This window comes from Drosophila pseudoobscura, chromosome X, assembly GCF_009870125.1.
Source record: "Drosophila pseudoobscura strain MV-25-SWS-2005 chromosome X, UCI_Dpse_MV25, whole genome shotgun sequence".
Lineage (NCBI taxonomy): Eukaryota > Metazoa > Arthropoda > Insecta > Diptera > Drosophilidae > Drosophila > Drosophila pseudoobscura.
Genome location: NC_046683.1, coordinates 7,419,944 through 7,440,075, shown reverse-complemented (window position 1 = coordinate 7,440,075; position 20,132 = coordinate 7,419,944). Strand labels below are relative to the sequence as shown.

The 20,132-nt window shown below is 39.5% G+C and overlaps 1 protein-coding gene across 1 annotated transcript in view; it reads left to right on the top strand.

Annotated features, from left to right (window-relative positions):
- Positions 1 to 973: 973 nt before the first annotated feature.
- Positions 974 to 20,132, top strand: part of LOC4814891 (putative uncharacterized protein DDB_G0277255) — a 119,070-nt gene continuing 99,911 nt past the window's right edge. Inside the window, exons 1-2 of the mRNA XM_033381694.1 lie at positions 974 to 1,787; positions 9,200 to 9,428. The gene's annotated coding sequence lies outside the window, so the exon portion shown is untranslated. The remainder of the gene's footprint in view (positions 1,788 to 9,199; positions 9,429 to 20,132) is intronic.

The following is a 20,132-nucleotide window of genomic DNA, read 5'->3' as shown; positions in this document are numbered from 1 at the left end:
CATTTCTTTTGTTGTTGTTCCACTTCCTTGCATCCTGTTGAACCGGTTCAAAAAGAGCAGCAGCAGCAGCTTGTTTTTCGTGTTTTCCCAATAGCGCCTTACGCTTTTTCCCTTCAAATAAAATACAATTAAAGTCTTTCGTTTTTCCCCTGCATTTCGTGCCACATTCAAACACATTCCACACAACGCAACCGCAACTCGAACCGCAGGCAACATCGAACCCAAGCAGCGCGCTTGCATACTTCTCTCATATTTGGTCATTTTCATCATCGTGTTATGTTAATTGAACATTGTTTTCTTTCATTGAATTCAAAGATTTGTCATCAAACAGAATCAAACATAGTCCAATTCGCACACAACACGCAACTCGAACTTATAGCAACATCGTTCCGAACCATGTTGCACGTTCTTGTGTGAATGGTGTATTATGACAACGAGGTGGTGCTTGGCAACATGCTAAATGTTGCTGGACGCTACCATGATGTGGCAGCACACCCTGTTCCAAAGTTTATTGGCCAATGAACAATATTTGCATACCCTGGAAATATGATACAGTCGAACTTTTCAACGACGAACTTTCGTTTGAGATTTGCTACATTTGCTTACCCCTCACATTTGGGGTCCAAAGTTACACATAAATAGCATTGCTATTCTCACATTAATTATGTCAAAAAAAGGTCGTTCAGGAAAAATCATTATCAAATTTGGATTTCAATGCCATTTCTTCCGAAGCAGCTTAGAAAAAATAATTTCCACTTTAACCATCAAAAATAGGGTATGCAAAACCGCATATTTAACGCTTATACTCATACTTGGTACGCAAGTGTGAGCCTCGACTCGAACTTCTGTGCCTTGGAAAGGTACGGAACGCAGGGTAAAACAGTCCCAGCAACATTACACAGGCCCACAAGCCCCACCTCCACGTGTTTGATCAACAATATGCCGTGACTGTTTACAAGCCCTGTAAACAAACACGTTATGTCGACAAATAGGGTGCGAACACCCTAGCAGGCGTTCGTATTTTCTTGTCCGCTTCGCCGCTAGCCATACCCATCTTCTCCCCGGCAACACACGTTTCGTGCCGAGCAACATGTGTCGGAGCGCCAGCAACATCTGAGGGCGGGCGTATTTGAATTGCCGCCCCAATGTGTCTCACAATCTCACAAAAATTTTTCGGCCGCGGAAAAGGTAACAACGTAGTGTCGAAATTTTTTCTGAATTCAGAAAACTCGTCGTCGGATGAATTTCTCGTGCTGTTGCTGCCTCTTAGCCGTGTACGTGTACGTGTGCGTGTGCGCGCGTGTGTGTGGTGTGGTGTGTGTAAAGGAGAAATTATCCAAAAACCGGTTCAGCCGCGACTTCCTTTGAAAATTGTCTGTATTTTTTTGTCGAAAACCCAAATAAAATAAATAATAATTCGAAACGATTGTGCGTTTTTGTCGGGAAGGAAGATAGACTCCTCTCTCAGTCACACCACTCTCATTCCCATTCGATTCGATCGCTCCGAAATCCGAAACGCCGCGAAAACAACAACAAAATCTAGCATTTATTTTTTTCTTGTGCTCCTGCGAAAAAAAATCTCCAACAAAAAAAGTGTTAAAGTGTCCCAAAGAGAAATCTGAGAATAAAGAGAGCAAAAATCCAAAGCCAAGATCAAAGCAAAAAGGAAAAATATTCAAAGTGCAAGAAAGAGTAGAAGCGAAAGAGTAGAAAAAGTGTGCAAGAAATACGAGAAACAAAACAAAAAAGTTGCAAAATTTACCGAAATTTCGAGGAAGGAAGAAAAGGTAGGAGAATACAAAACATGTGAAGAAGTACACATAGAAGGAGAACGAAACAGTAACCGTAATATTGCTTTTGTGTTGTGCTGTGCCGTTTGTGTGTGTGTTGTGCCATTCACTTGCATTTTGCGCCAGCGTGCGAGCGAGCGAGAGAGAAACAGATGCAGATCTGCCTGGCCGCTGCCGCTGCTGCTACCTGCTCTATGCCTGTGTGTGTGTGTGTGCTTGTGTGTGTTTATGTGCGCATTTGTGTTGTGCAGATCAAGCCGCTGCGGCTGGCTCTCCCTCTCCCTCTCTTTGCACTCCGTTAGGGTACGGTAGCCTTTTGTTTCGTAGGCGAAGGGCACTACGATTTTGATCAGCACAAAATAATGTATTTCAAATGTTTATATTCTTTGGAGTGTGGTCCATACATTTTCTCATAGGCCTCTGCCGTCATGTGTATTCAAATTGAAATTGCTGTGTTTTTTCATAGGGTATCCCGCAAGCCTCTGTCCTGTTTGGCAGTGTTCTCTCTCTCTCTCTCTCTCTGCCTCTCTGTCCCGCTTTAGCTGTGAGGCAAATGATTTTAGTTTTAGTTTTAGTTTCTAGCGCGCCAAGTGCCTGACATTTAAATGATGGTGGTGGCGGGGGGGAGGCAGGGGCATGTGGCAGGTTAAGTGCCAGTCAATGTGTTGCATAAGAGAGCCAGCCAGAGGGGGCAAAGAGTAGAGGATAATGAGCCACAAACGCCAATTCGAATGCCAATTAAGCGGAAATCTAAAAAATATCCATTTATTTTTTGTGCCAAAGAAGGACGAAATTTCGCACTGAAGAAAAGGGGGAATTGCCTTTAGGGAAAAAGGGAACCAGGCGAGTCACATCTCTCTCTCTCTCTCTTTAAGAGCCATTGTTGCAATAATTTATAAAACGCATAAATTTTAGTTGAAAAAAAAGATACTAAACATGCACATTAACCGTAATTATGAAGATGTTCACTCTCCCTCCCTCCCTCTCTCTCCCTCTCTCTCTCACTCGGTAGGAAACGGAACGGGGAAAAAGGTTCCCAAAGAATGCCGTAAAAACAATAAAAACAAAAACAAAGGAGATATAAACGGAATAAACAAAACGGTAGAACCACAAAAAAAAAAGAAGAGCAGAGCAGAGCAGAAGCTGTGGGAATTGTAGGGCGAGAGGAGAGGAGCAGAGGGATCTGTGGGAAGAAGAATGTGGATTGTGGATTCCCGGAAGAAATTGGAAATCAGTTTGAGAAAGAGAGGCAGACAGAGAGAGAGAGCAAATCTTAGAGATGGAAAGATATGCCATGAAATGATGCGAAGCAGAAGGAGGAAGAGAGAGAGAGAGAGATGTTTAAATGTAGAAAATAAACAAATATAAAGTACGAATAGCAGGAAACAGTTAAAAAAATTAGATAAATAAAAGACACTGCTGATAATAAAATTGTAGAAATATATAAAATATATTCGAAAGAAAAGAGAATCAAGATAAAGACGAGGAAATGGCGATAAAGTGGGAGAAATTTGATAGAAGAAATGCAAAAGAATAAAATATGCATAAAGATATGGAAATTCGGAGATGGATATGGAAAGAGTTCTGAAAGGTTAGAAGGAAAAACTTGATGGATAGATTGCAGAAAACTTTTGAATTTCCTTCCGCCAGAGGAAAAAAACGAGGCCTCTGGAAAGCTTTTTTTTTTGGCCCCTCAGAGAATTCTTCCCCCGAAATATTCTCACGCCGTCGAAAAGCGAAGAGAAGCCGAAGTCTCACTCTCAGGCCTGTCTCTCAAAAATGGAAAATTATTTCATCCAGAAAGCTGATTTCCCTGTGACATTTGTGGCTCTGTTTTTCCAGAGTAATTTTCTTTAGTTTTTTTTTGTTTTCAGAGAAAAAGTTGATGACAAGTCTTACGCCCCCCCTCCTTCTCTGATGGGAAGGGGGGGGGGGGGTGTGTGGGAGGTCAAGTGGTTTTGACCGTGAATGTGCATAAAACAAAAAAGAGAAAGAGAAGGGAAGGGAGGGAGAGAAAGAGTAGGGAGAGACGACAATTGTCATGTGAGAAGAAAAAAAAACAGAGCCATGACAAAACGATTGTCGAGAATTAATTTGTGGAGAAAAAATGAGTGCCTGTAAAGGGGGGAGGGGGGGGGGGGTAAGGGCGGGAGGCCAGCCATTTAGCCAGAATTTTCCTGTATTCGTATTGTATTTTTTTTTGTAGTATTTTTTAAACGCTTATCAAACGCCTTGAATCGAGAAATACGAGTTCTCTGCCGCTGCCTCTGCCTCTGCCTCTCGTATTTCGATTTAAAAATCATTTCGGAAATATAATATCTCCAAAGTTCTCGCTTTCTTGACGTTTTTTTTTTTCCAATCAATTAAAAAGGTAGAGTGGAAAAATACACGAAATAAATGGGGATAAAAGGGGGATCAAGAGAGAAATAAAGGCCGACAAAAGGAGGCACCAGAATGGAGGAGTAAAGAGTGTGAAAAAGTGCGAATAAAAAGAGATTACGGGGTTAATTGCGGGGGGGAAAAAAACCCAACAAAAACATCTTTTCGATCCCATAATATTCGTACTCTCAATTGATAAATCCCTGCCATAATTTTCCGTCATAATTAGCAATAATTCCCCTGCTTGATTTCCCTCCCCCCCCATCCCTTCTCCCAATTGGCAGATGAACTGAAAATACTTGCATTTTGGATCCCCAAGAAAAATAACTAAAAATGATTTCCTCTGAATGGAAAAATCTAGGCAAATATAGAAATAAATAACAAATTAATAATAATAAAATAATAATAATAATAGTAAAATATTTATAATAATAATAAAATAATAATAAAATAGCAATAAAATAGCGATAATAAAATAATAATAATAATGAAATAATTATGATACAAAAATAAAAAATGAATAATAATAAAATAATAATATATTATATATGTAATAATGAAATAATAATAATGAAATACTAATAATAAAAAAATTAGAATAAAATAGCAAACTAATTGTAATAAAAAAATAAAATAAAAAGTAATTATAATAAAATAAAATCAATAAAAAATAATAATAAAATAATTATGATAAAAAAATTATAATAAAAAAATAATAATAAAAAAATAATAATAATAAAATAATAATAGTAAAATATGAATAATAAAATAATAATAGTAAAATATGAATAATAAAATAATATTAATAAAATAATAATAACAAAATAATTATGATAGAAAAAAATAAAAAATCATAATAATGAAATAATAATAGTAAAATATTAATAAGAAAATAATAAAAATAAATAATCATCGAATAAGTGAGAAAGCTCTAAAAAATAACATTCAAAAGATGCAGAAGGTCATTGGGATATAAATAAATAAAAATAATAGACAAATGTGCAAAGAAAATAGAGTTATTTTTGGGAACAAATGTGCATGGTTTTGAGGTCCTAACTCTTAATTTTATTTAATTTACATTCTTTGTTTAATTGGAAAGAAGGGAAAACAAGGGAATTAGTGGGAGAAAATATACAACGAATATAAAGCGCAGGAAAGGAGAAAGCGAGGAAATCAATTAAACATATATTTAAATAGAATTATATTCTATTGGAATATATTTTGTTGTCTTAATAAATTGCCTCTTAACTGGAAGCTTAACTGTTGGTTAGGCGTGAAATGTATCTTTGAATTCCGGATTCAATTTATTTCTGCCTCAATTTTCCCCCTTTCTGCCTCGCACTGAATTTTCTCTGAGGCAAAAAACCCCTCAGGTTCTCTCCTTTTTTGCTTTATTGTTATTTTAATTTGTATTCTTTATTAGTTTTTATTGCTTTTCTTTTTGCGGTGTCTTGGCGTGGGGGGTGAGGGGGGGTTTCTATTTATGCAACGTTTTGTGGCAGGCGACAAGTGCGAAAACAAAGCAAAATAGTTGTGGGAAAAATCCAAGGAAATTAAAAGGTGGAAAACTTGCGTTCTTCCACGTCTCGGGGTCTTACCTTTTGGAATATTTTTGAATGCTGATGAGAGGCTTTCCCTCCGCCATTTTCCCTAAGTAAAACTATTTTTTTTTTAAAGCAAATGGGGGAAAATTATTAAAATTCAGGAATAAAGTTTTAAGAATTTTTAAAAAGGTCAAACTCAATAATTGTTAGTTATTTTCAAAAATTTCTTCAAAAAACAAAAAAGAAACAAATTTTAAATTCTAGACACCAAAAAAGGCATTAAAAAAATGTTAAAAAATAAAAAAAGATGTCTTCAAAGTTAATTCAAAATTTTTTGAATAAAATCTTTCTTTCTAGGAACCAAAAAAAAGCATTAAAAAAAATTACCTTCCAACTAATTCTAAGACTTTAAAATATTTCTTAAAAAAAAAAGCAAACAAAAAATACTTCATTCTAGGCACCAAAAAAAAAAGTCAATCAAATAAATAATAAAAATCATATAAAAAAGTTCTCTCATCTTTTCTTTTCTCTTCCCCTTCTTATGGCCCTCTGACCTGCCCCTTAAAAATGAATCAAATCAAAATCACAAATCGATGGCTAAAATGTTTGAATATTTATTGGGCGCTGGAAGGGGGGGGGGTGGAGGGGGGTTGTTGCTGCCTCTGCGTGACATTTGGCGGCCCAGTTTGCCCTGCCTCCCTCCCCCCACCCACCATGACAGGGCGTAATGTCATTCCATACGAAATCTGAAATCTCAGCAGAAAAAAAAAACAGACGAAGAAAAGAAGCGACAGAGAAAACAAAAAAAAAAAAAACAGCAGCAAAAACTTGGCCCTGAGACCAAAAACAAAAAAACACCAAAAATAAGAGACTTGGCAGAAATTTGTGGTAATTCTCGGCGTTTAATCATTTAAAAAGCATCTTTGGTGGGAAGAGGGGAGTGGGAAGAGGGGGGGGGGGGGAATGATGTTGTTGCGGATAAAACAGTCAAAAGTTGAGGGAAGAGCAGGGAATCCTTGAAGAAGGTAAAGGACGTACAAAGGGGGGGTATATATGGGATCTACTTGAGGGGGGGGGGGTGGAAGGGAGCCCCTGGCTGGGGGGATCAGAAAAGGCCAATTATTGCGATTTCTGGAGGCAGAAACAAAGAAAGAAAGAAATACTTTCTGGTGTCGATGATTTGAAACCTCTTTAAAGAAAGACCCTCCTCAGCCAATCCTTTCCTTCACTTCATGGATCCTTTCCTGCAGTCTTTTTCTTTCACCTTTCTGCAGCATCTACTCATCTTTCTCCCCCAATCCCCATTTGGTTACGCATTGAACCAAAAATTGAGGTCCTTTCCCGTCTTATCGACTAAAAAATACCCCATAAAATGTTGCGAAAATTCAAGAAAAACAAGTGTGAATGGGTAAAAGGGAAATGGCGAATCCAAAGCTCAAGATCAAATGATATACCCTGGAAATGCCAGAGAAATGTATCCCATCTTTACTGCCCTTCTTTGCCTCCCTCTCGCCCTCCCTCTCCCTCTCTCTGATGCCCTTCTCCTCCTCCTGCGGGGCGGCCGAAAAGTTGCAATAACTTTTGCCACAGTTTAAGTTGAAAGTTGGCCGCCGTTTTCGTATCTGCATCTTTCGGGCGGCGGAGTATCTTTTGCCTTCTTATATTTTTTGTTTGTTTGCCTTTTGCTTGGGCAAAAAGGAGGAGCAGAAGGAGGGTAAGAAGGGGAGGGAGCGGAGGGAGGGGACGGAGGTGTCAGTGTCATTGCTACTCGAATGCATTTTAATTCGATTGAGTATCTTTTGCGCAGTTTTTCTTTGTTTACAGGGTAGCACTTACAGCGGGTGAGGGTATACGCGACTAAATGAGGGTTTTGAAGTCATACAAAAATGTGGAAAATTAAGGAAAATAATAAAATATACTAAAAGTAATTTTTGAGTGACAAAAAGTTAAAAACTCAAAAAAAATAATAAATTCTAAATTTTGTATAATTTTATATAAATTATATAAATTATATAATAAATTATATAAATTTTAAGCCTAAACCGATGGAGAGATTTTAAAAAATTGAAGAAAATTTCACCAAATAAAGGCGCTTCGAAGGGGCTGGGGTATCAATTGGTGCCATCAGTTCTTTGTTGCTGTTTCCCCTATATTTGTGGAAATTTTAGTCCAGAACGAATTATTCTAGCCCAAAAACAAGAGATAGTTCTCCTTTTTTTCCCCTAAAACGGCATGGATATTTCTTGGGAATAAAAAAACCACTCAAAAGGGAGAAATAAATCTATAAATCTTTGTCCAAGAGTCTGAAATGGAAATGGAAAGGAGATTCGAATGTAGAAATGAGGACCGAGGACCGAGGACTGAGGACTGGTTTGGCAATCGGATGAGTGTTTATTTCCAAAGGTTCTATGATGAATATTCATTTGCGGTGGCTGAATCATAGAGTGAATCAGTAGAAAGAGAGCTTCAAAGAGGAGCCAAGAATTGGGTTTCACCACGCCTTGGTCTGGGGAGGTGCTAACCAGCAATGGACTAAATCGGGTTGAAGATATTTGTACATATATGAGAACTGAGATCTGAGGTTTATGGTTTTTTTTTTAGGTTTCTGGGGGTGTATATTTGTGGTTTTTTTCTGTAAAAAAGAGGACTGTTAATTTTAAACAAATTTAAGACTGTTTTTGAGCCACTAGCCAGCAAAGAATCTCTTTTTAAATGATATAAAAATATAATTTTTTTTTAATATTTATATAATAATTATTATAGGTATTATATGGTAACATTTTATGCTGAATCCATACACAGATCTAATGCATGAATATATGCACAGATGAAAGCAATTCACATGAAAATTGTTTTTCTTCTGCTTCTTTTTTTTTTGTATTCAAAAATCTCCTTTTGAAACTATTTTTTTTCATTTTTAAATTAAAGAAAAATGGTTAAACGCCAAGAAATGAAAAACCTCAAAGGAAAGCTCTTGTTTTTTGTTTAATCGAATTTTTACAACAAATTTTCTTGAATAAATGAAAATAATTGGCTTGTATTTTTGGTGGTATTTGTTGTATATTATTTGTATTTATTTTTGTATTATTTTTATTTATTTTTGTATTATTTTTATTTATTTTTGTATTATTTTTATTTATTTTTGTATTATTTTTATTTATTTTTGTATTACTTTTATTTATTTTTGTATTATTTTTATTTATTATTTTTATTGAATTTTGTATTATTTGTATTATTTTTATTAATTATTTTATTATTTGTATTTATTATTTTTATTTATGTTTAAAATTTAGTTTTCATTTTTTTTTATTCTTATTTTTTTCATATTATTAATTTTTTTTTAAATTATTTTTATATTATTGTTTTTTCTTTTAATTTAATTTAATTTATTTGTATTTAATTTTTTGTTCATATATGTATATTTTTTATATATTTTTATTTTGTATACAAAATTTACTAAAATCCGCGCGGCGTTTCTTTTTTCAGGCAAAACTTTCGAGGTGCAGATACGAAAATATCCATTTGAAAGGATGCGCATCTGTTGGATGCAGCCAGGTCTCTAAAGAAGATTGAAGCGTTAGCAAAGGAGAAGCGAAAGGAAGATAAGCGGAAGCAGAAGCGAAAGCAGAAGCAGAAGCAGAAGCAAGAGCCAAAGGTGCACCGAAAGAGGAGCCGCAGCGCGGAAGCGAAAGGCACAAGAAAAACAGATTTCAAGGTAAGTGGAAGGCCGGGCCCACCTGTTGCCTCCAGAGGAGTCTGACGACAACTGCCACCCACCCCCGCCCCGAAACAGCACCCTTAAATATTTCTCTCTTGCTCTCTTTGAAAAGTATCTGTATCTTGGGGGGGGGGGCAGACGCCGCTACTTCTGCTGCTGCTGTCAAAAGTGAGCGCCAAAGTTTACGCTTTCGACTTGTAGATACTTTTGGAATCCCACCCACTGCCGCCCCACAGTTACAGATACATCCGAAGCCTATCCACCGTCTGTCTTATCCTCCCCCCCCCCCCCTCTCTCTCTCTCTGCCCGTTATATTTTCCCTTTGCTTTTGTTTGGCTTTTCTGTATCTTTAAGATACTTTCTCCCCCTCTCTACTATTTTCTATTGTTCTTTGGCTTTTTTGGGGGGTTTTCCTTTAGTTTTTCGGGAGTTTTCCACAGTTTTTGGATGGTTTTTGCTCTGGTTTTTCTTTAGTTTTCTGCAAGGATTCACCTTTCTTGCAATTTTCCAGTTGGAAAAACTTGTGCTTTGGAAAACTCCACCACGTCCACTTTTTCGGTTTTCCTTTTTTTTCCCTGTTTTTGTTGTTGTTTGAATTTCGTACCTTTTTATCTAGTATTTTCCCCCCGTTGCTTTTCCTTCAATTAGCATTTACCTGTGGAAAAACACATAGATGTTGGTTTTTCCTCTTGTTAGGGGGAAAACCCTTTAGCGTGAAACCAGGGAAAATGCCGAACAATTATCATCCGAATGACTGCTGGAAGTTGGTTGAAAGTTGAAAAATATTTAATCTATAATCTATAAAAAATTTGCATTATTTTAAAATATTATTCAAAACCCAAATTGCATTAAAAAGGAATGTGGAACATATGTGGAACTTATGCCTTCAATGGCATCCACGCCACGAGCACTAGCTATGCTAGGCTATTGTATGCCTATGTTCCACATTCCAAAGTGGAAGCTGCGTTGCGCTCTCCCTCGACGCCCGACGAGTGGCCGCGGGAGATCGAGCCGACCGCATCGAACCGAACCGAACCGAACCGGCCCGACCCTCGGCTACGATCTGCTTATCGCGCGGTGTGTTTTTTTTCTCGCACGCACGCACGCACGCACCCCGCCCCTCTCCAACCTTTTTTCCGACGGCAAATAGTCATCTCTTCTGCCTCCCATCCCTTTCTCGCTCTCGCACTCGCGCTTCACCTGCTCAAACGGCCGACGATTGCCTTTTCTCCTTCCCCTTGCCCAGACAGAGGTGCTGCCGCCCAATGCTCTACCTAGAATGGCTCTCCCTCCTCCTCCTTCCCCCCCTCGATGGCATCGAAGAACCATTGAAATTTAAATCAATTTGATTCTGATTAGCCACACACGGAGTTTGTTTGTTGTTGTTGTTTTGTTCCACCGCCTCGTTTATTGTTGTTCTTTGAAACCTTTTTTTCTGCTTTTTTTTCGTTTTGTTTGTTGTACTTCCTCCTACTTCTTCTCCTTGGCCTCCCTCCTACGACGCACCTCTGCCTGCCCCTCATTAGCAGCACCCCTCCCCCCCTCCTCCCTGCTACACAGCAAAAATTCTCACTAGTTTTTTTTTTGCTTTTTGTTGTTGTATTTTGTCGCCATGGTTTTTGGAGTATATTTTTGTGCCCACAAAAAAAAAGAGAAGAAAAAACTAGTAAATAAATTAGTATTTTATTATTGAAGAAGAGGCTCAGAAAGCAGAACAGGTTTGCTTAGCCAGAAAGAGAGAGAGGGAGAGAAAAACGCGATTCGAAAGAGAATTCTTTCGCCCAAAGAAACCTGTTTCGAACTGTGGGAGAGAGAGAGAGGGAGAGAGAGAGAGAGGATCGGCATCCCATGCCCCTTACCAATTCCTGGGTGTCCCTTGTCCCTGGCCCTCTTTTTCTTTTTTGTTTTTTTAACACTTTCGTGATTTGAATTTTGTCCGTTTTTTGAGGGGCTACCCTTTAGACCCTTTAGGGTATGATGTTTCCAGGGCAAGGTAGAAAATGGGAATAAATAAATATCATTGCGAGGTATCACCCCCGTCGAAACACACTGTTTTTTTGGCTTTAAAATCAATTAAATTGGAGGGTAAATGCCTAATAGACACCTTTTACAAGCACCTTGGGCGCTACTCCTACTCCTACTCCTACTCCTCATCCTACTCCTCCTCCTCCTCTTCTCTCCAGGAACAAATTATGAACAAACAGAAAGGCAAAAGAGGAGAAGGAGGAGGAGGAGGAGGAGTACAAGTGCATGAGTGCTGTGCCTCCCATGCCAATGAATATCCAATTTATGAATATGTGTGTGTGTGTCTTCCACTCGTAAAACTACTACGAGAAGCGCCTCAAGTGGGGAGCAGGAGCAGGAGTGGGAGGACTAGAAATAGGAGTAGCAGCTAAGGAATAGGAGTAGGAAGAGGAGTGGGAAGAGGAGTGGGAAGGGGAGTGGGAAGAGGAGTACTAAGAGGAGTAGGAAGAGGAGTGGGAAGAGGAGTAGGAAGGAGAGTACTAAGAGGAGTAGGAAGGAGAGTACTAAAAGGAGTAGGAAGGAGAGTACTAAGAGGAGTAGGAAGGAGAGTACTAAAAGGAGTAGGAAGGAGAGTACTAAAAGGAGTAGGAAGAGGAGTACTAAGAGGAGTAGGAAGGAGAGTACTAAGAGGAGAAGGAAGGAGAGTACTAAGAGGAGTAGGAAGAGGAGTACTAAAAGGAGTAGGAAGGGGAGTACTAAGAGGAGTAGGAAGGAGAGTACTAAGAGGAGTAGGAGTATAAGAAGTTGTACCCCAAAAAAAAGCACAAAAATCTCAAGGATCGAATATGAGTATTATTATTATTCCATTCCATTCCATTCCATTCCACTGCAATGCCATCATCGGATGCGTTGCGCTCTGTTTGCCATACACTTTAATTCTTCTCCCCCTTCCCCCCTCCACCACCCTCCCTCCCCCTCCCTCTTTTTTTTTGTTGTTTTTGTGTGTGTTTTCTGGCGCTGTTTATGCGCCGTGTCTAATGACAGTTTTTGGTGGCCATTATTTGGGGAAATGAATATATATCTGCGTGGGCGGTTGCCGGCTTTGGGGGAGTGGCACATTTTTGGCCATCAATTAAATGTGGCACACAGAAAAGCAAGCAAAAATCAAAATAATCAAAAGGATTGGCCCATAGGAAAAAAGGAAGCGATTCAAAAAGTGATTCACTGATTCGTGAACCGATTCAAAGTATCCAAACACAAATTACACTCATGAATGTGCTCCAAATTCTTGAATATTTTTGGCTTTTTCTTACACTTTTGTGGGCAAGATTCTGTGGATTTGTTCGGTCTATTTCAAATGTAATTTTTGTAGGTTTTTGTTTTCTTTTTATAGCTTAGTTTTTTAATTTTTTTTTAATTTTAATTAAAATTTTTTTTTGTACTATTTATACACAAATTTTTTTTAGATTTTTAAACTTTATGTTACTTAGTTTTTGAAGATTATTTTTATTTTGTATACCTTAATTTTTGTTTATTTTAATGAATTCATTTTTGTAATTTTTTTCAAACTTTTTATGGTCAAAATTTTTGTAGGTATTTATGTTAGCTTTTTATAACTTAATTTTTGCAGGTTTTTTTTTATTATTTATAGAACTAAATTTTTAATATTTTTCGGTTTTTCTACCTTAAATTTGTTAGATGTTTTTTTATACCTTGACTTTAGTAGGTTTTTTTTGTTTACTTTTATAGCATAATTTTTTATATTTTTCGCCTTTTCTCCTTTAATTTTTGTAGATTTTTAAAATAATTTGTACCTTAATTTTTGCAGTTTTTTTTTAAAAACCTTTCATACCTTAAAATCTGTAATTTTTTTTAACTTATTGTACCTTAATTTTAGTAGCTGTTTTACTCTTTATACCTTAATTTTTTTGATTTGTTTTTTTAACAAAAAGTTTTTATTCACTAATTTTTAAGACTTTTTATTTAATTTTGTATGCCTCAATTTTTGATTTGCCTTTTTCTTGTAGCTTCCTTTTGACTCTTCATTCCTTAGTTTTTCAGAATTGTCCTCTATTTATACCTTAATTTTTTGTAGATTTTTTTTTTTACTTTTTAAGTGTAGTTTTTTTTATACATAATTTTTAAGATTTTTAGCTTTTTCTACCCCGATTTTTGTATGATTTTTTCGCGCATATTTTCCTATGAACTTTCAACCTTTGTCCCCCCTTTCTCCACGGATTTGTTCAACATTTCTCTTCTTGTGTTTTCTTCTTGATTCAAGTTTTTCGTTGATTTATTTGATTCACGTTTAAGCCCAAACCCAGAATGGACTTCGTTTTTCCTTTTGGCACAAAATGTTTATTTTTGTGCTTGCAATTTTCTTGGGAAAAGATTTTTAGCGCGCCACTTGATCCATGAGAATCGGAGAATCCGAGAATCCCCAAAGACGAATGTCTAGACGGTCGAACAACCGCCCCCACCCGCACTCATTTCTATGAGTGTCAGTGGTCAGTGAGTGTATCCATGGGTGCCACATGTAAATCAATGAATTATTTTCCCACGTCCAAAAAAAAAAACAAAAAAAAACTCATTTATCAGCGACTTAGGCGGCGGCGGCGGCAGCATTTCAACAACAAAACAACGCCGGCCCACACACCATTCGTATCCGTATCCGTATCGTATCGATAAGGCGGAGAATGAGAGAGAGAGAGAGAGAGGGAGGGAGAGGGAGAGAGAGAACCAGAAATGAGCAGCATCATCATTTATGCGCGAAGGCGACGACGAAAGCCAAAGTCTGGACAAAACAATCGATGGATGGCTGATGGATGATTATGCGAGGGGGGGGGGGGACAGGGGAGGGGCAGGGGAGTGGTGCTGCCTGTGCAGGGGGGGCGGTGGGGTGCACAATGGAGGCCCCATGGATGCCCCATGGATGCCCCTTGGATGTGCCCCTGTAGAGCACATTCCACTCCTAAGACTACTCCTCTGGGATCCCATGGCACCGCTTCCTCTTCCTCCCAGCTCCTTCTCCTTCCTCCCAGCTCCTTCGCCCTCCCTTTGCCCCGCAAAGCCAATGTCTGCTGCCTCCGAGTGTCCTAGTCCGAATCTTCTCCATTGTCCAAACGAATGAATGATACGTTAACCGGCCAAGTGTTCCCTCCCCCCCCCCCCCCCCCCCCCCCCCCTCCCCTCACCGCCATGCCATAATTCGATATAGATTTCACCTTCTAAACCCCGCCGCCGCCACAGAGAATCCCTCTCTGGCACAGAGAATCCCCCTTGGGCTTCCCTTTGGCTCCACGTTGGCTCCCCCTTTGGCTCCCCTTTGGCTCCCCTTTGGCTCCCCTTTGGCTCCCCCTTGGGCTCCCCTTTGGCCCCTTCTTGGCACTCCTTTTAGTCCCCTTTATAAAGAATATTTTGTGCAACGTTTTTGGCCACATTTTTGCTTCATTTATCACAAATTCATTTATCATTTGTCCCCCCTTTCCCCCCCCACACCCACAAATGCACTGTGAAAAATCCCTCCCCCCCCCCACACCATTGCTTCCTGTTTTTCTTTTTGGCGCCCAAAACGAAATTTTTATCGGGGGAGACGACGACGACGACGACTGTTCCTGGTTCCTGCCTCCTGGCTCCCGGTTTGGGGCGCGCGTCTGTTGCTTTATCATTTTTCTTCGTTTGCTTTCAGTCCCCCCCCCCCCCCCCTCACCCCTTCCTGGAACCTATTTTCTCCAATTTCTAGGTGTATTTTTTGGTGGAAAAAAAGCTTGGGTTCTTGGAGTTCCTTCCGCGATGCCTGTCTGCCAGCTGGAAGCATTTAATACCCTCGAATTTTCATGGAAAGCCATCCATCCTGCCCCTCAGCCGCCGCCCATTGCCCCCTGCCGCCTCCCACTGCCTCCTTGCACCCTTCTGTGGCCACAACAAAAGTCAGACTCCTGGCAGAAGGCTGGGGATTTCCGCTTTAGATAAAAGGTCACAGGCAGAAAATACTACCAAAAATATTCCAAGAAAAAGCATTTGAAAACGAAGTGAAAATCAAATTTCCCACCTAATGATGGAAAATTTCCGGTTTCCCTAAGAAAGAAAAACAGCAAACAAAGAGGAGCAGAAGAGAAGACCACGGATAAACGAAGGAAATCGGCAAAGAAAGAGGATTAGAAGCCGGTGCGAGAAAAACCGCGCAACAGACGCTGCAAAAAACGCAAATTTTAGGAAGAAATGAATGAAAAAATGAAGATACGAAAGAGTTAAAAAAAGCGAAAAAAAACAGAGGAGGCAAAACGGAAGAAAGCGAGAAAAATCGCGCAAAAGACGCTGGCAAAAACGCTGGCAAAACGCTTGCAAGCCATAAAAAGATTTTCGAAGTATCAAAAAAAGATACAAAAGAGTTTTAAAAAAAAGCGAAAAAACAGAGGAGGCAAAACGAAAGAAAGCGGCAAAAACAGCGCAAAAAAAAACAAACTCTTGGTGCAGGAAAAACCGCTTGCAAAACGCGCGGAAAACGCTTCGATGGAATTTCGCTGAATTTTTGATGGGAAAAGGATGGAATAGACAAAAGAAGAAAGAGTAGTAGTAAGAGAAAGAGAGAGAGAGACAGAGAGAGCAAGAGCAAGAGAGTGAGAGGCAGGCACCCTGCAGCAGTCAAAAATCAAATTTGATTTTAATGACACATTTCGTAAGACCCTCGTATCGTGTCTGTCGAGTGACTAACACTCACAACATTCAGAATACACCCACACCCAGGCCCCCCTCGCCCCGGCCACACCCACTGACAGACCGCAAAGACTCGTTTAACAGTTAATTACCCTCCAGGAGCACACATTTCAGAGGCAACGAAGACTGTGATACCCTGCAAAGGGGCAGCCTACCATTTGCAAGGAGTCCCCCTTTTGATGGGGTCCCTCTACAGGGTAGCAGCGACCCCACAGCATTGCGATTCCGCGATCGATCCCTCAAACAAAAGCAGAAGGGAACGGGCGGTGGGGGCGTGGTGGGGGGCAGCCTTTTGTTGCGCATGCGTTAAGCGTTTGCCGGCGTCCAACGGTCGTTAGAGGGGGGCGGGGAGGGGGGTGCGGGGAGGAGAGGATTGTGGAATTTTAAGTGCTTTTTTTTCTCAGGTGTTTTTGGGGCCAAAAACGAAACGAACTTTGGGCCCAACAATTTTAATGGGACGTTAAAGAAGGCGAACCCCTTCCCGGACCCCCCCTGCCTGCCCTTTATTCGCTTTTTAGCGAAATTAATTTTCGTGGAACTGTCCGCAAGGATCGTATTTCATGGTCTGAAACGGACTGGAAATGAGTGCAGGAATTCGTGGAATTCGTGGAATATCGAGCAGGACATAAATCACATTTTTAGGAAATATTTTTAATGTTTTTCTAATACACTCAAACGACACGGAAAGCCTTTGAATGCCCCCAATGAATGCCGCTAGCTTAGTACCAAGTATTCATAGTTATTCACTTGTATTCACACTTGTTTTTGTCCCTTAATTACGTTTTCTCGCTTTTGTTCTTTTGGTATTTAGATGGTTTTCGGGTTTATTCATTTAGTATTCGCAATTATTCATTCGCTATTCACTTGTATTCTTATTCTTTGAACAACCGTTTCATGAATAAACTAATAATAATAACATAATAAATTAATATTAAATAAAAATACAAAATAAAATAATAATAATAAAAATAATAAACAAAATAATAAAATTATAACATAATAAAATAAAATTATAAAATATAAAATAAAATAGTTAATAAAAAAAAAATAATAAATAAAATAATTAATAAAATAATAAATAAAAAAAATAATAAAGAAAAAACAAATAATAAATAAAATAATTAATAAAATAATAAATTTAAAAAAATATATAAAAAATAAAATAATTAATAAAATCGGAACTAAAAAAATATATAAAAAATAAAATACTTAATAACATAATAAAGTACAAAATAAAATAATAATAAATAATAGTAAAAATAAATAAATAAATAAGAAATAAGGAAAATACAAATATTTGGTAAGAAAATCGAAAAAAATGCCAAAAGTGCTCTAAAAAACGGCAAAAAATATCTGGAAAGGGAGGGGCGTAGCGTCTACTTAGTCCAGGCGCTCAAGGGGGAGCCAGAGACTGGTGGTGGAGGGGGGGGGGGGGGTCTCCTTCATGGCAAAGGGAAAGGGGACAAGGAGTACCTCGTATGGCGAGGGTCATTCATTTTAATACGCTTTGAGGGGGTGCTGCGAGGGCTGAGGGGTTGCTGTCGGGGGAGCTACTGCAATTGGCCACCCCTTCAGCCCCCTTCAGCCCCCACCATCCCCAACCCCAACCCTAAGCGGCGGCGTCTCTGATTATTTGCATAAATTAATTACAAAAACGTTTCCCCGCACCCAAAAGGGGGAGGGGATCCAATGTGCGTATCAACCCGAAAAAGGGGAAGTGGCGTGGTAGAGGGCGGGGGGGTGGTGGTGGGCCGGCGTTGCATGGGGCACACGCACATGAGATTTTCCGTAGGTAAAGTTTTTTAATTATGAAAATGAAGTGCAGCGACGACAACGCCAAGGGGGGGAGGGGGGGATCTGCAGAGCACAAAAATGGTAATCGGAAGCGGGAGACGGTAGGCGGGAGGGGGAATCTTCAAGGGGCGGGAAAACGGGACAAAAACGCACTAATTGGATCAAGCAGATTTTTTTTTCGGTGGCAAAAAATTTAATTTTTAAGAAATCAAAGAAAAAGATTAAACATAAAAATGAAACAAAAAAATTAAAAAAATATTAAGTAAAAAAAATAAAAACATCAAAAAATGAATATAAAATATAAAAAAATGAATATAAAATATAAAAAAATGAATATAAAATATAAAAAAATGAATATAAAATATAAAAAAATGAATATAAAATATAAAAAAATGAATATAAAATATAAAAAAATAAATATAAAAAAATTAAATTAAATATAAAAAAATTAATATAAAATATAAAAAAATTAATATAAAATATAACAAAAATTTATATAAAAAATACAAAAAATAGAACATGAAAAAAATTAAACAAAAAAAAAATATTAAAAAACATTAAGATAACGAATGAAGTTAATCATTCATGAATTTCCAGGGGATGATTCATTCACGACGAGAGATGCAGGCGGGCGAATCGAATTTTGGCCATCAAATCTATAGCGTTTGTAGCCAGTTCATAAGCGGTTCGGAACCAGTTCATAACCGGTTCATCTAATCTTTGATCGATTTGCACGTGTGATTTGATTGATTTGTCCATGGATGGCCCTGTGGGGCAGCAAGGGCGATGGCAGGCCCCAAAAGGCACTTGTTGCCCCACGGTGCCCGTAAAAGTGTGCCCCTAAGTGAGGGGATACATCCATTTCACCACGCCCCGCTGGGGCCGCCCCTTTTTCCGTTTTTCGGTCAGGCAAAGATACAATGACTTTTGGTTTTTGCACAGCTCGAAGGACCCCAGCGCGGAAAATGTCAAACAAAAGGCAGTAGCCCCCAGCCCCAGGCGCAGGCAGGGGGGCGGAGGGCGGAGGGCATGGCCTAATGACTTGAGCCGCAGTCACACTGCGAGTCACAGTTTTCCCCCCCCTCCATTTGGCGGTCCTCTCCTGCACTCTCCTCTCAATCAAAGCCAGGCCGGGAAAAAACTACCAAAAAAAAGCACTGGGGGAAAACTGCCAGTGAAAAACGGGGAGAGAGTGTGCCAGAGAGTTTCGTTGAGAGTTACGACAAAACTGAGTTGAAAGTAGGGGCAGCGAGAGGGAGAGAGAGGGAGAGAGCACCCCACTGCGGTTGTTGGCCCTAGTTAGGGCGGCCCCACCCCGCCCCGCCCCCCTTTTAAGCGCGTGAGGGATGGCAGCGACTGCTTTATGACTTTTTCAACCGCCGGCTGGGGAGCAGTTTTCGGCAGCGTTACTTTCGACGGCTGCCCAGGGTTCACTCTCCCTCTCCCTCTCTCTCCCTTTCTCTTTTTGTTTTTTGTTTACGGTTCATAACCGATTCATCATCGAGATGGATATGGAAAAGCTTGCAGAATTTCATTATTTCCAACAGCCCCAAACGACTGTCACTTATAACCGTTTTATAACCGAGATTCACGACGGTTTCAGGGCCGTTTCAGAGCCGTTTCAGGGCCGTTTATTAACCGATTCCATCTCTACTTCAAAGATGTTTCAAAGGTGATCGAATTAAATGTAGACGGAGTTATTGATTAAGATCTTCAAAGCCGTTCAATAACCGATTCACAAACGATTCATAGATGATTCATAACCGAAATGTTTGAAGCACGTTTGAAGCCCCTATCAAGCCCGTTTCCATGCCCCTTTCAAGCCCATTTCCAGCTCGTTCCAACCCGTTTCCAGACCGTTTCCAGCCACGTTTCAAGCCCATTCCAAGCCCCTTTCCAGCCCGTTCCAAGCCCGTTTCAAGCCCATTTCAAGCCCGTTCCAAGCCCGTTTCCAGCCCGTTTCAAGTCCGTTTCCAGCCACGTTCCAAGCCCGTTTCCAAGCCCGTTCCAAGCCCGTTTCCAAGCCCGTTTCCAAGCTCGTTTCCAGCCCGTTCCAAACCCGTTTCCAGACCGTTTCCAGCCACGTTTCAAACTCATTTAAAGCCCATTTCAAGCCCGTTTCCAGCCACGTTTCAAGACCATTCCAAGCCCCTTTCAAGCCCGTTTCTAAGCCCATTTCCACCCCGTTTCCAGTCCGTTTCCAGCCTGCTTAAAGCCCGTTTCCAG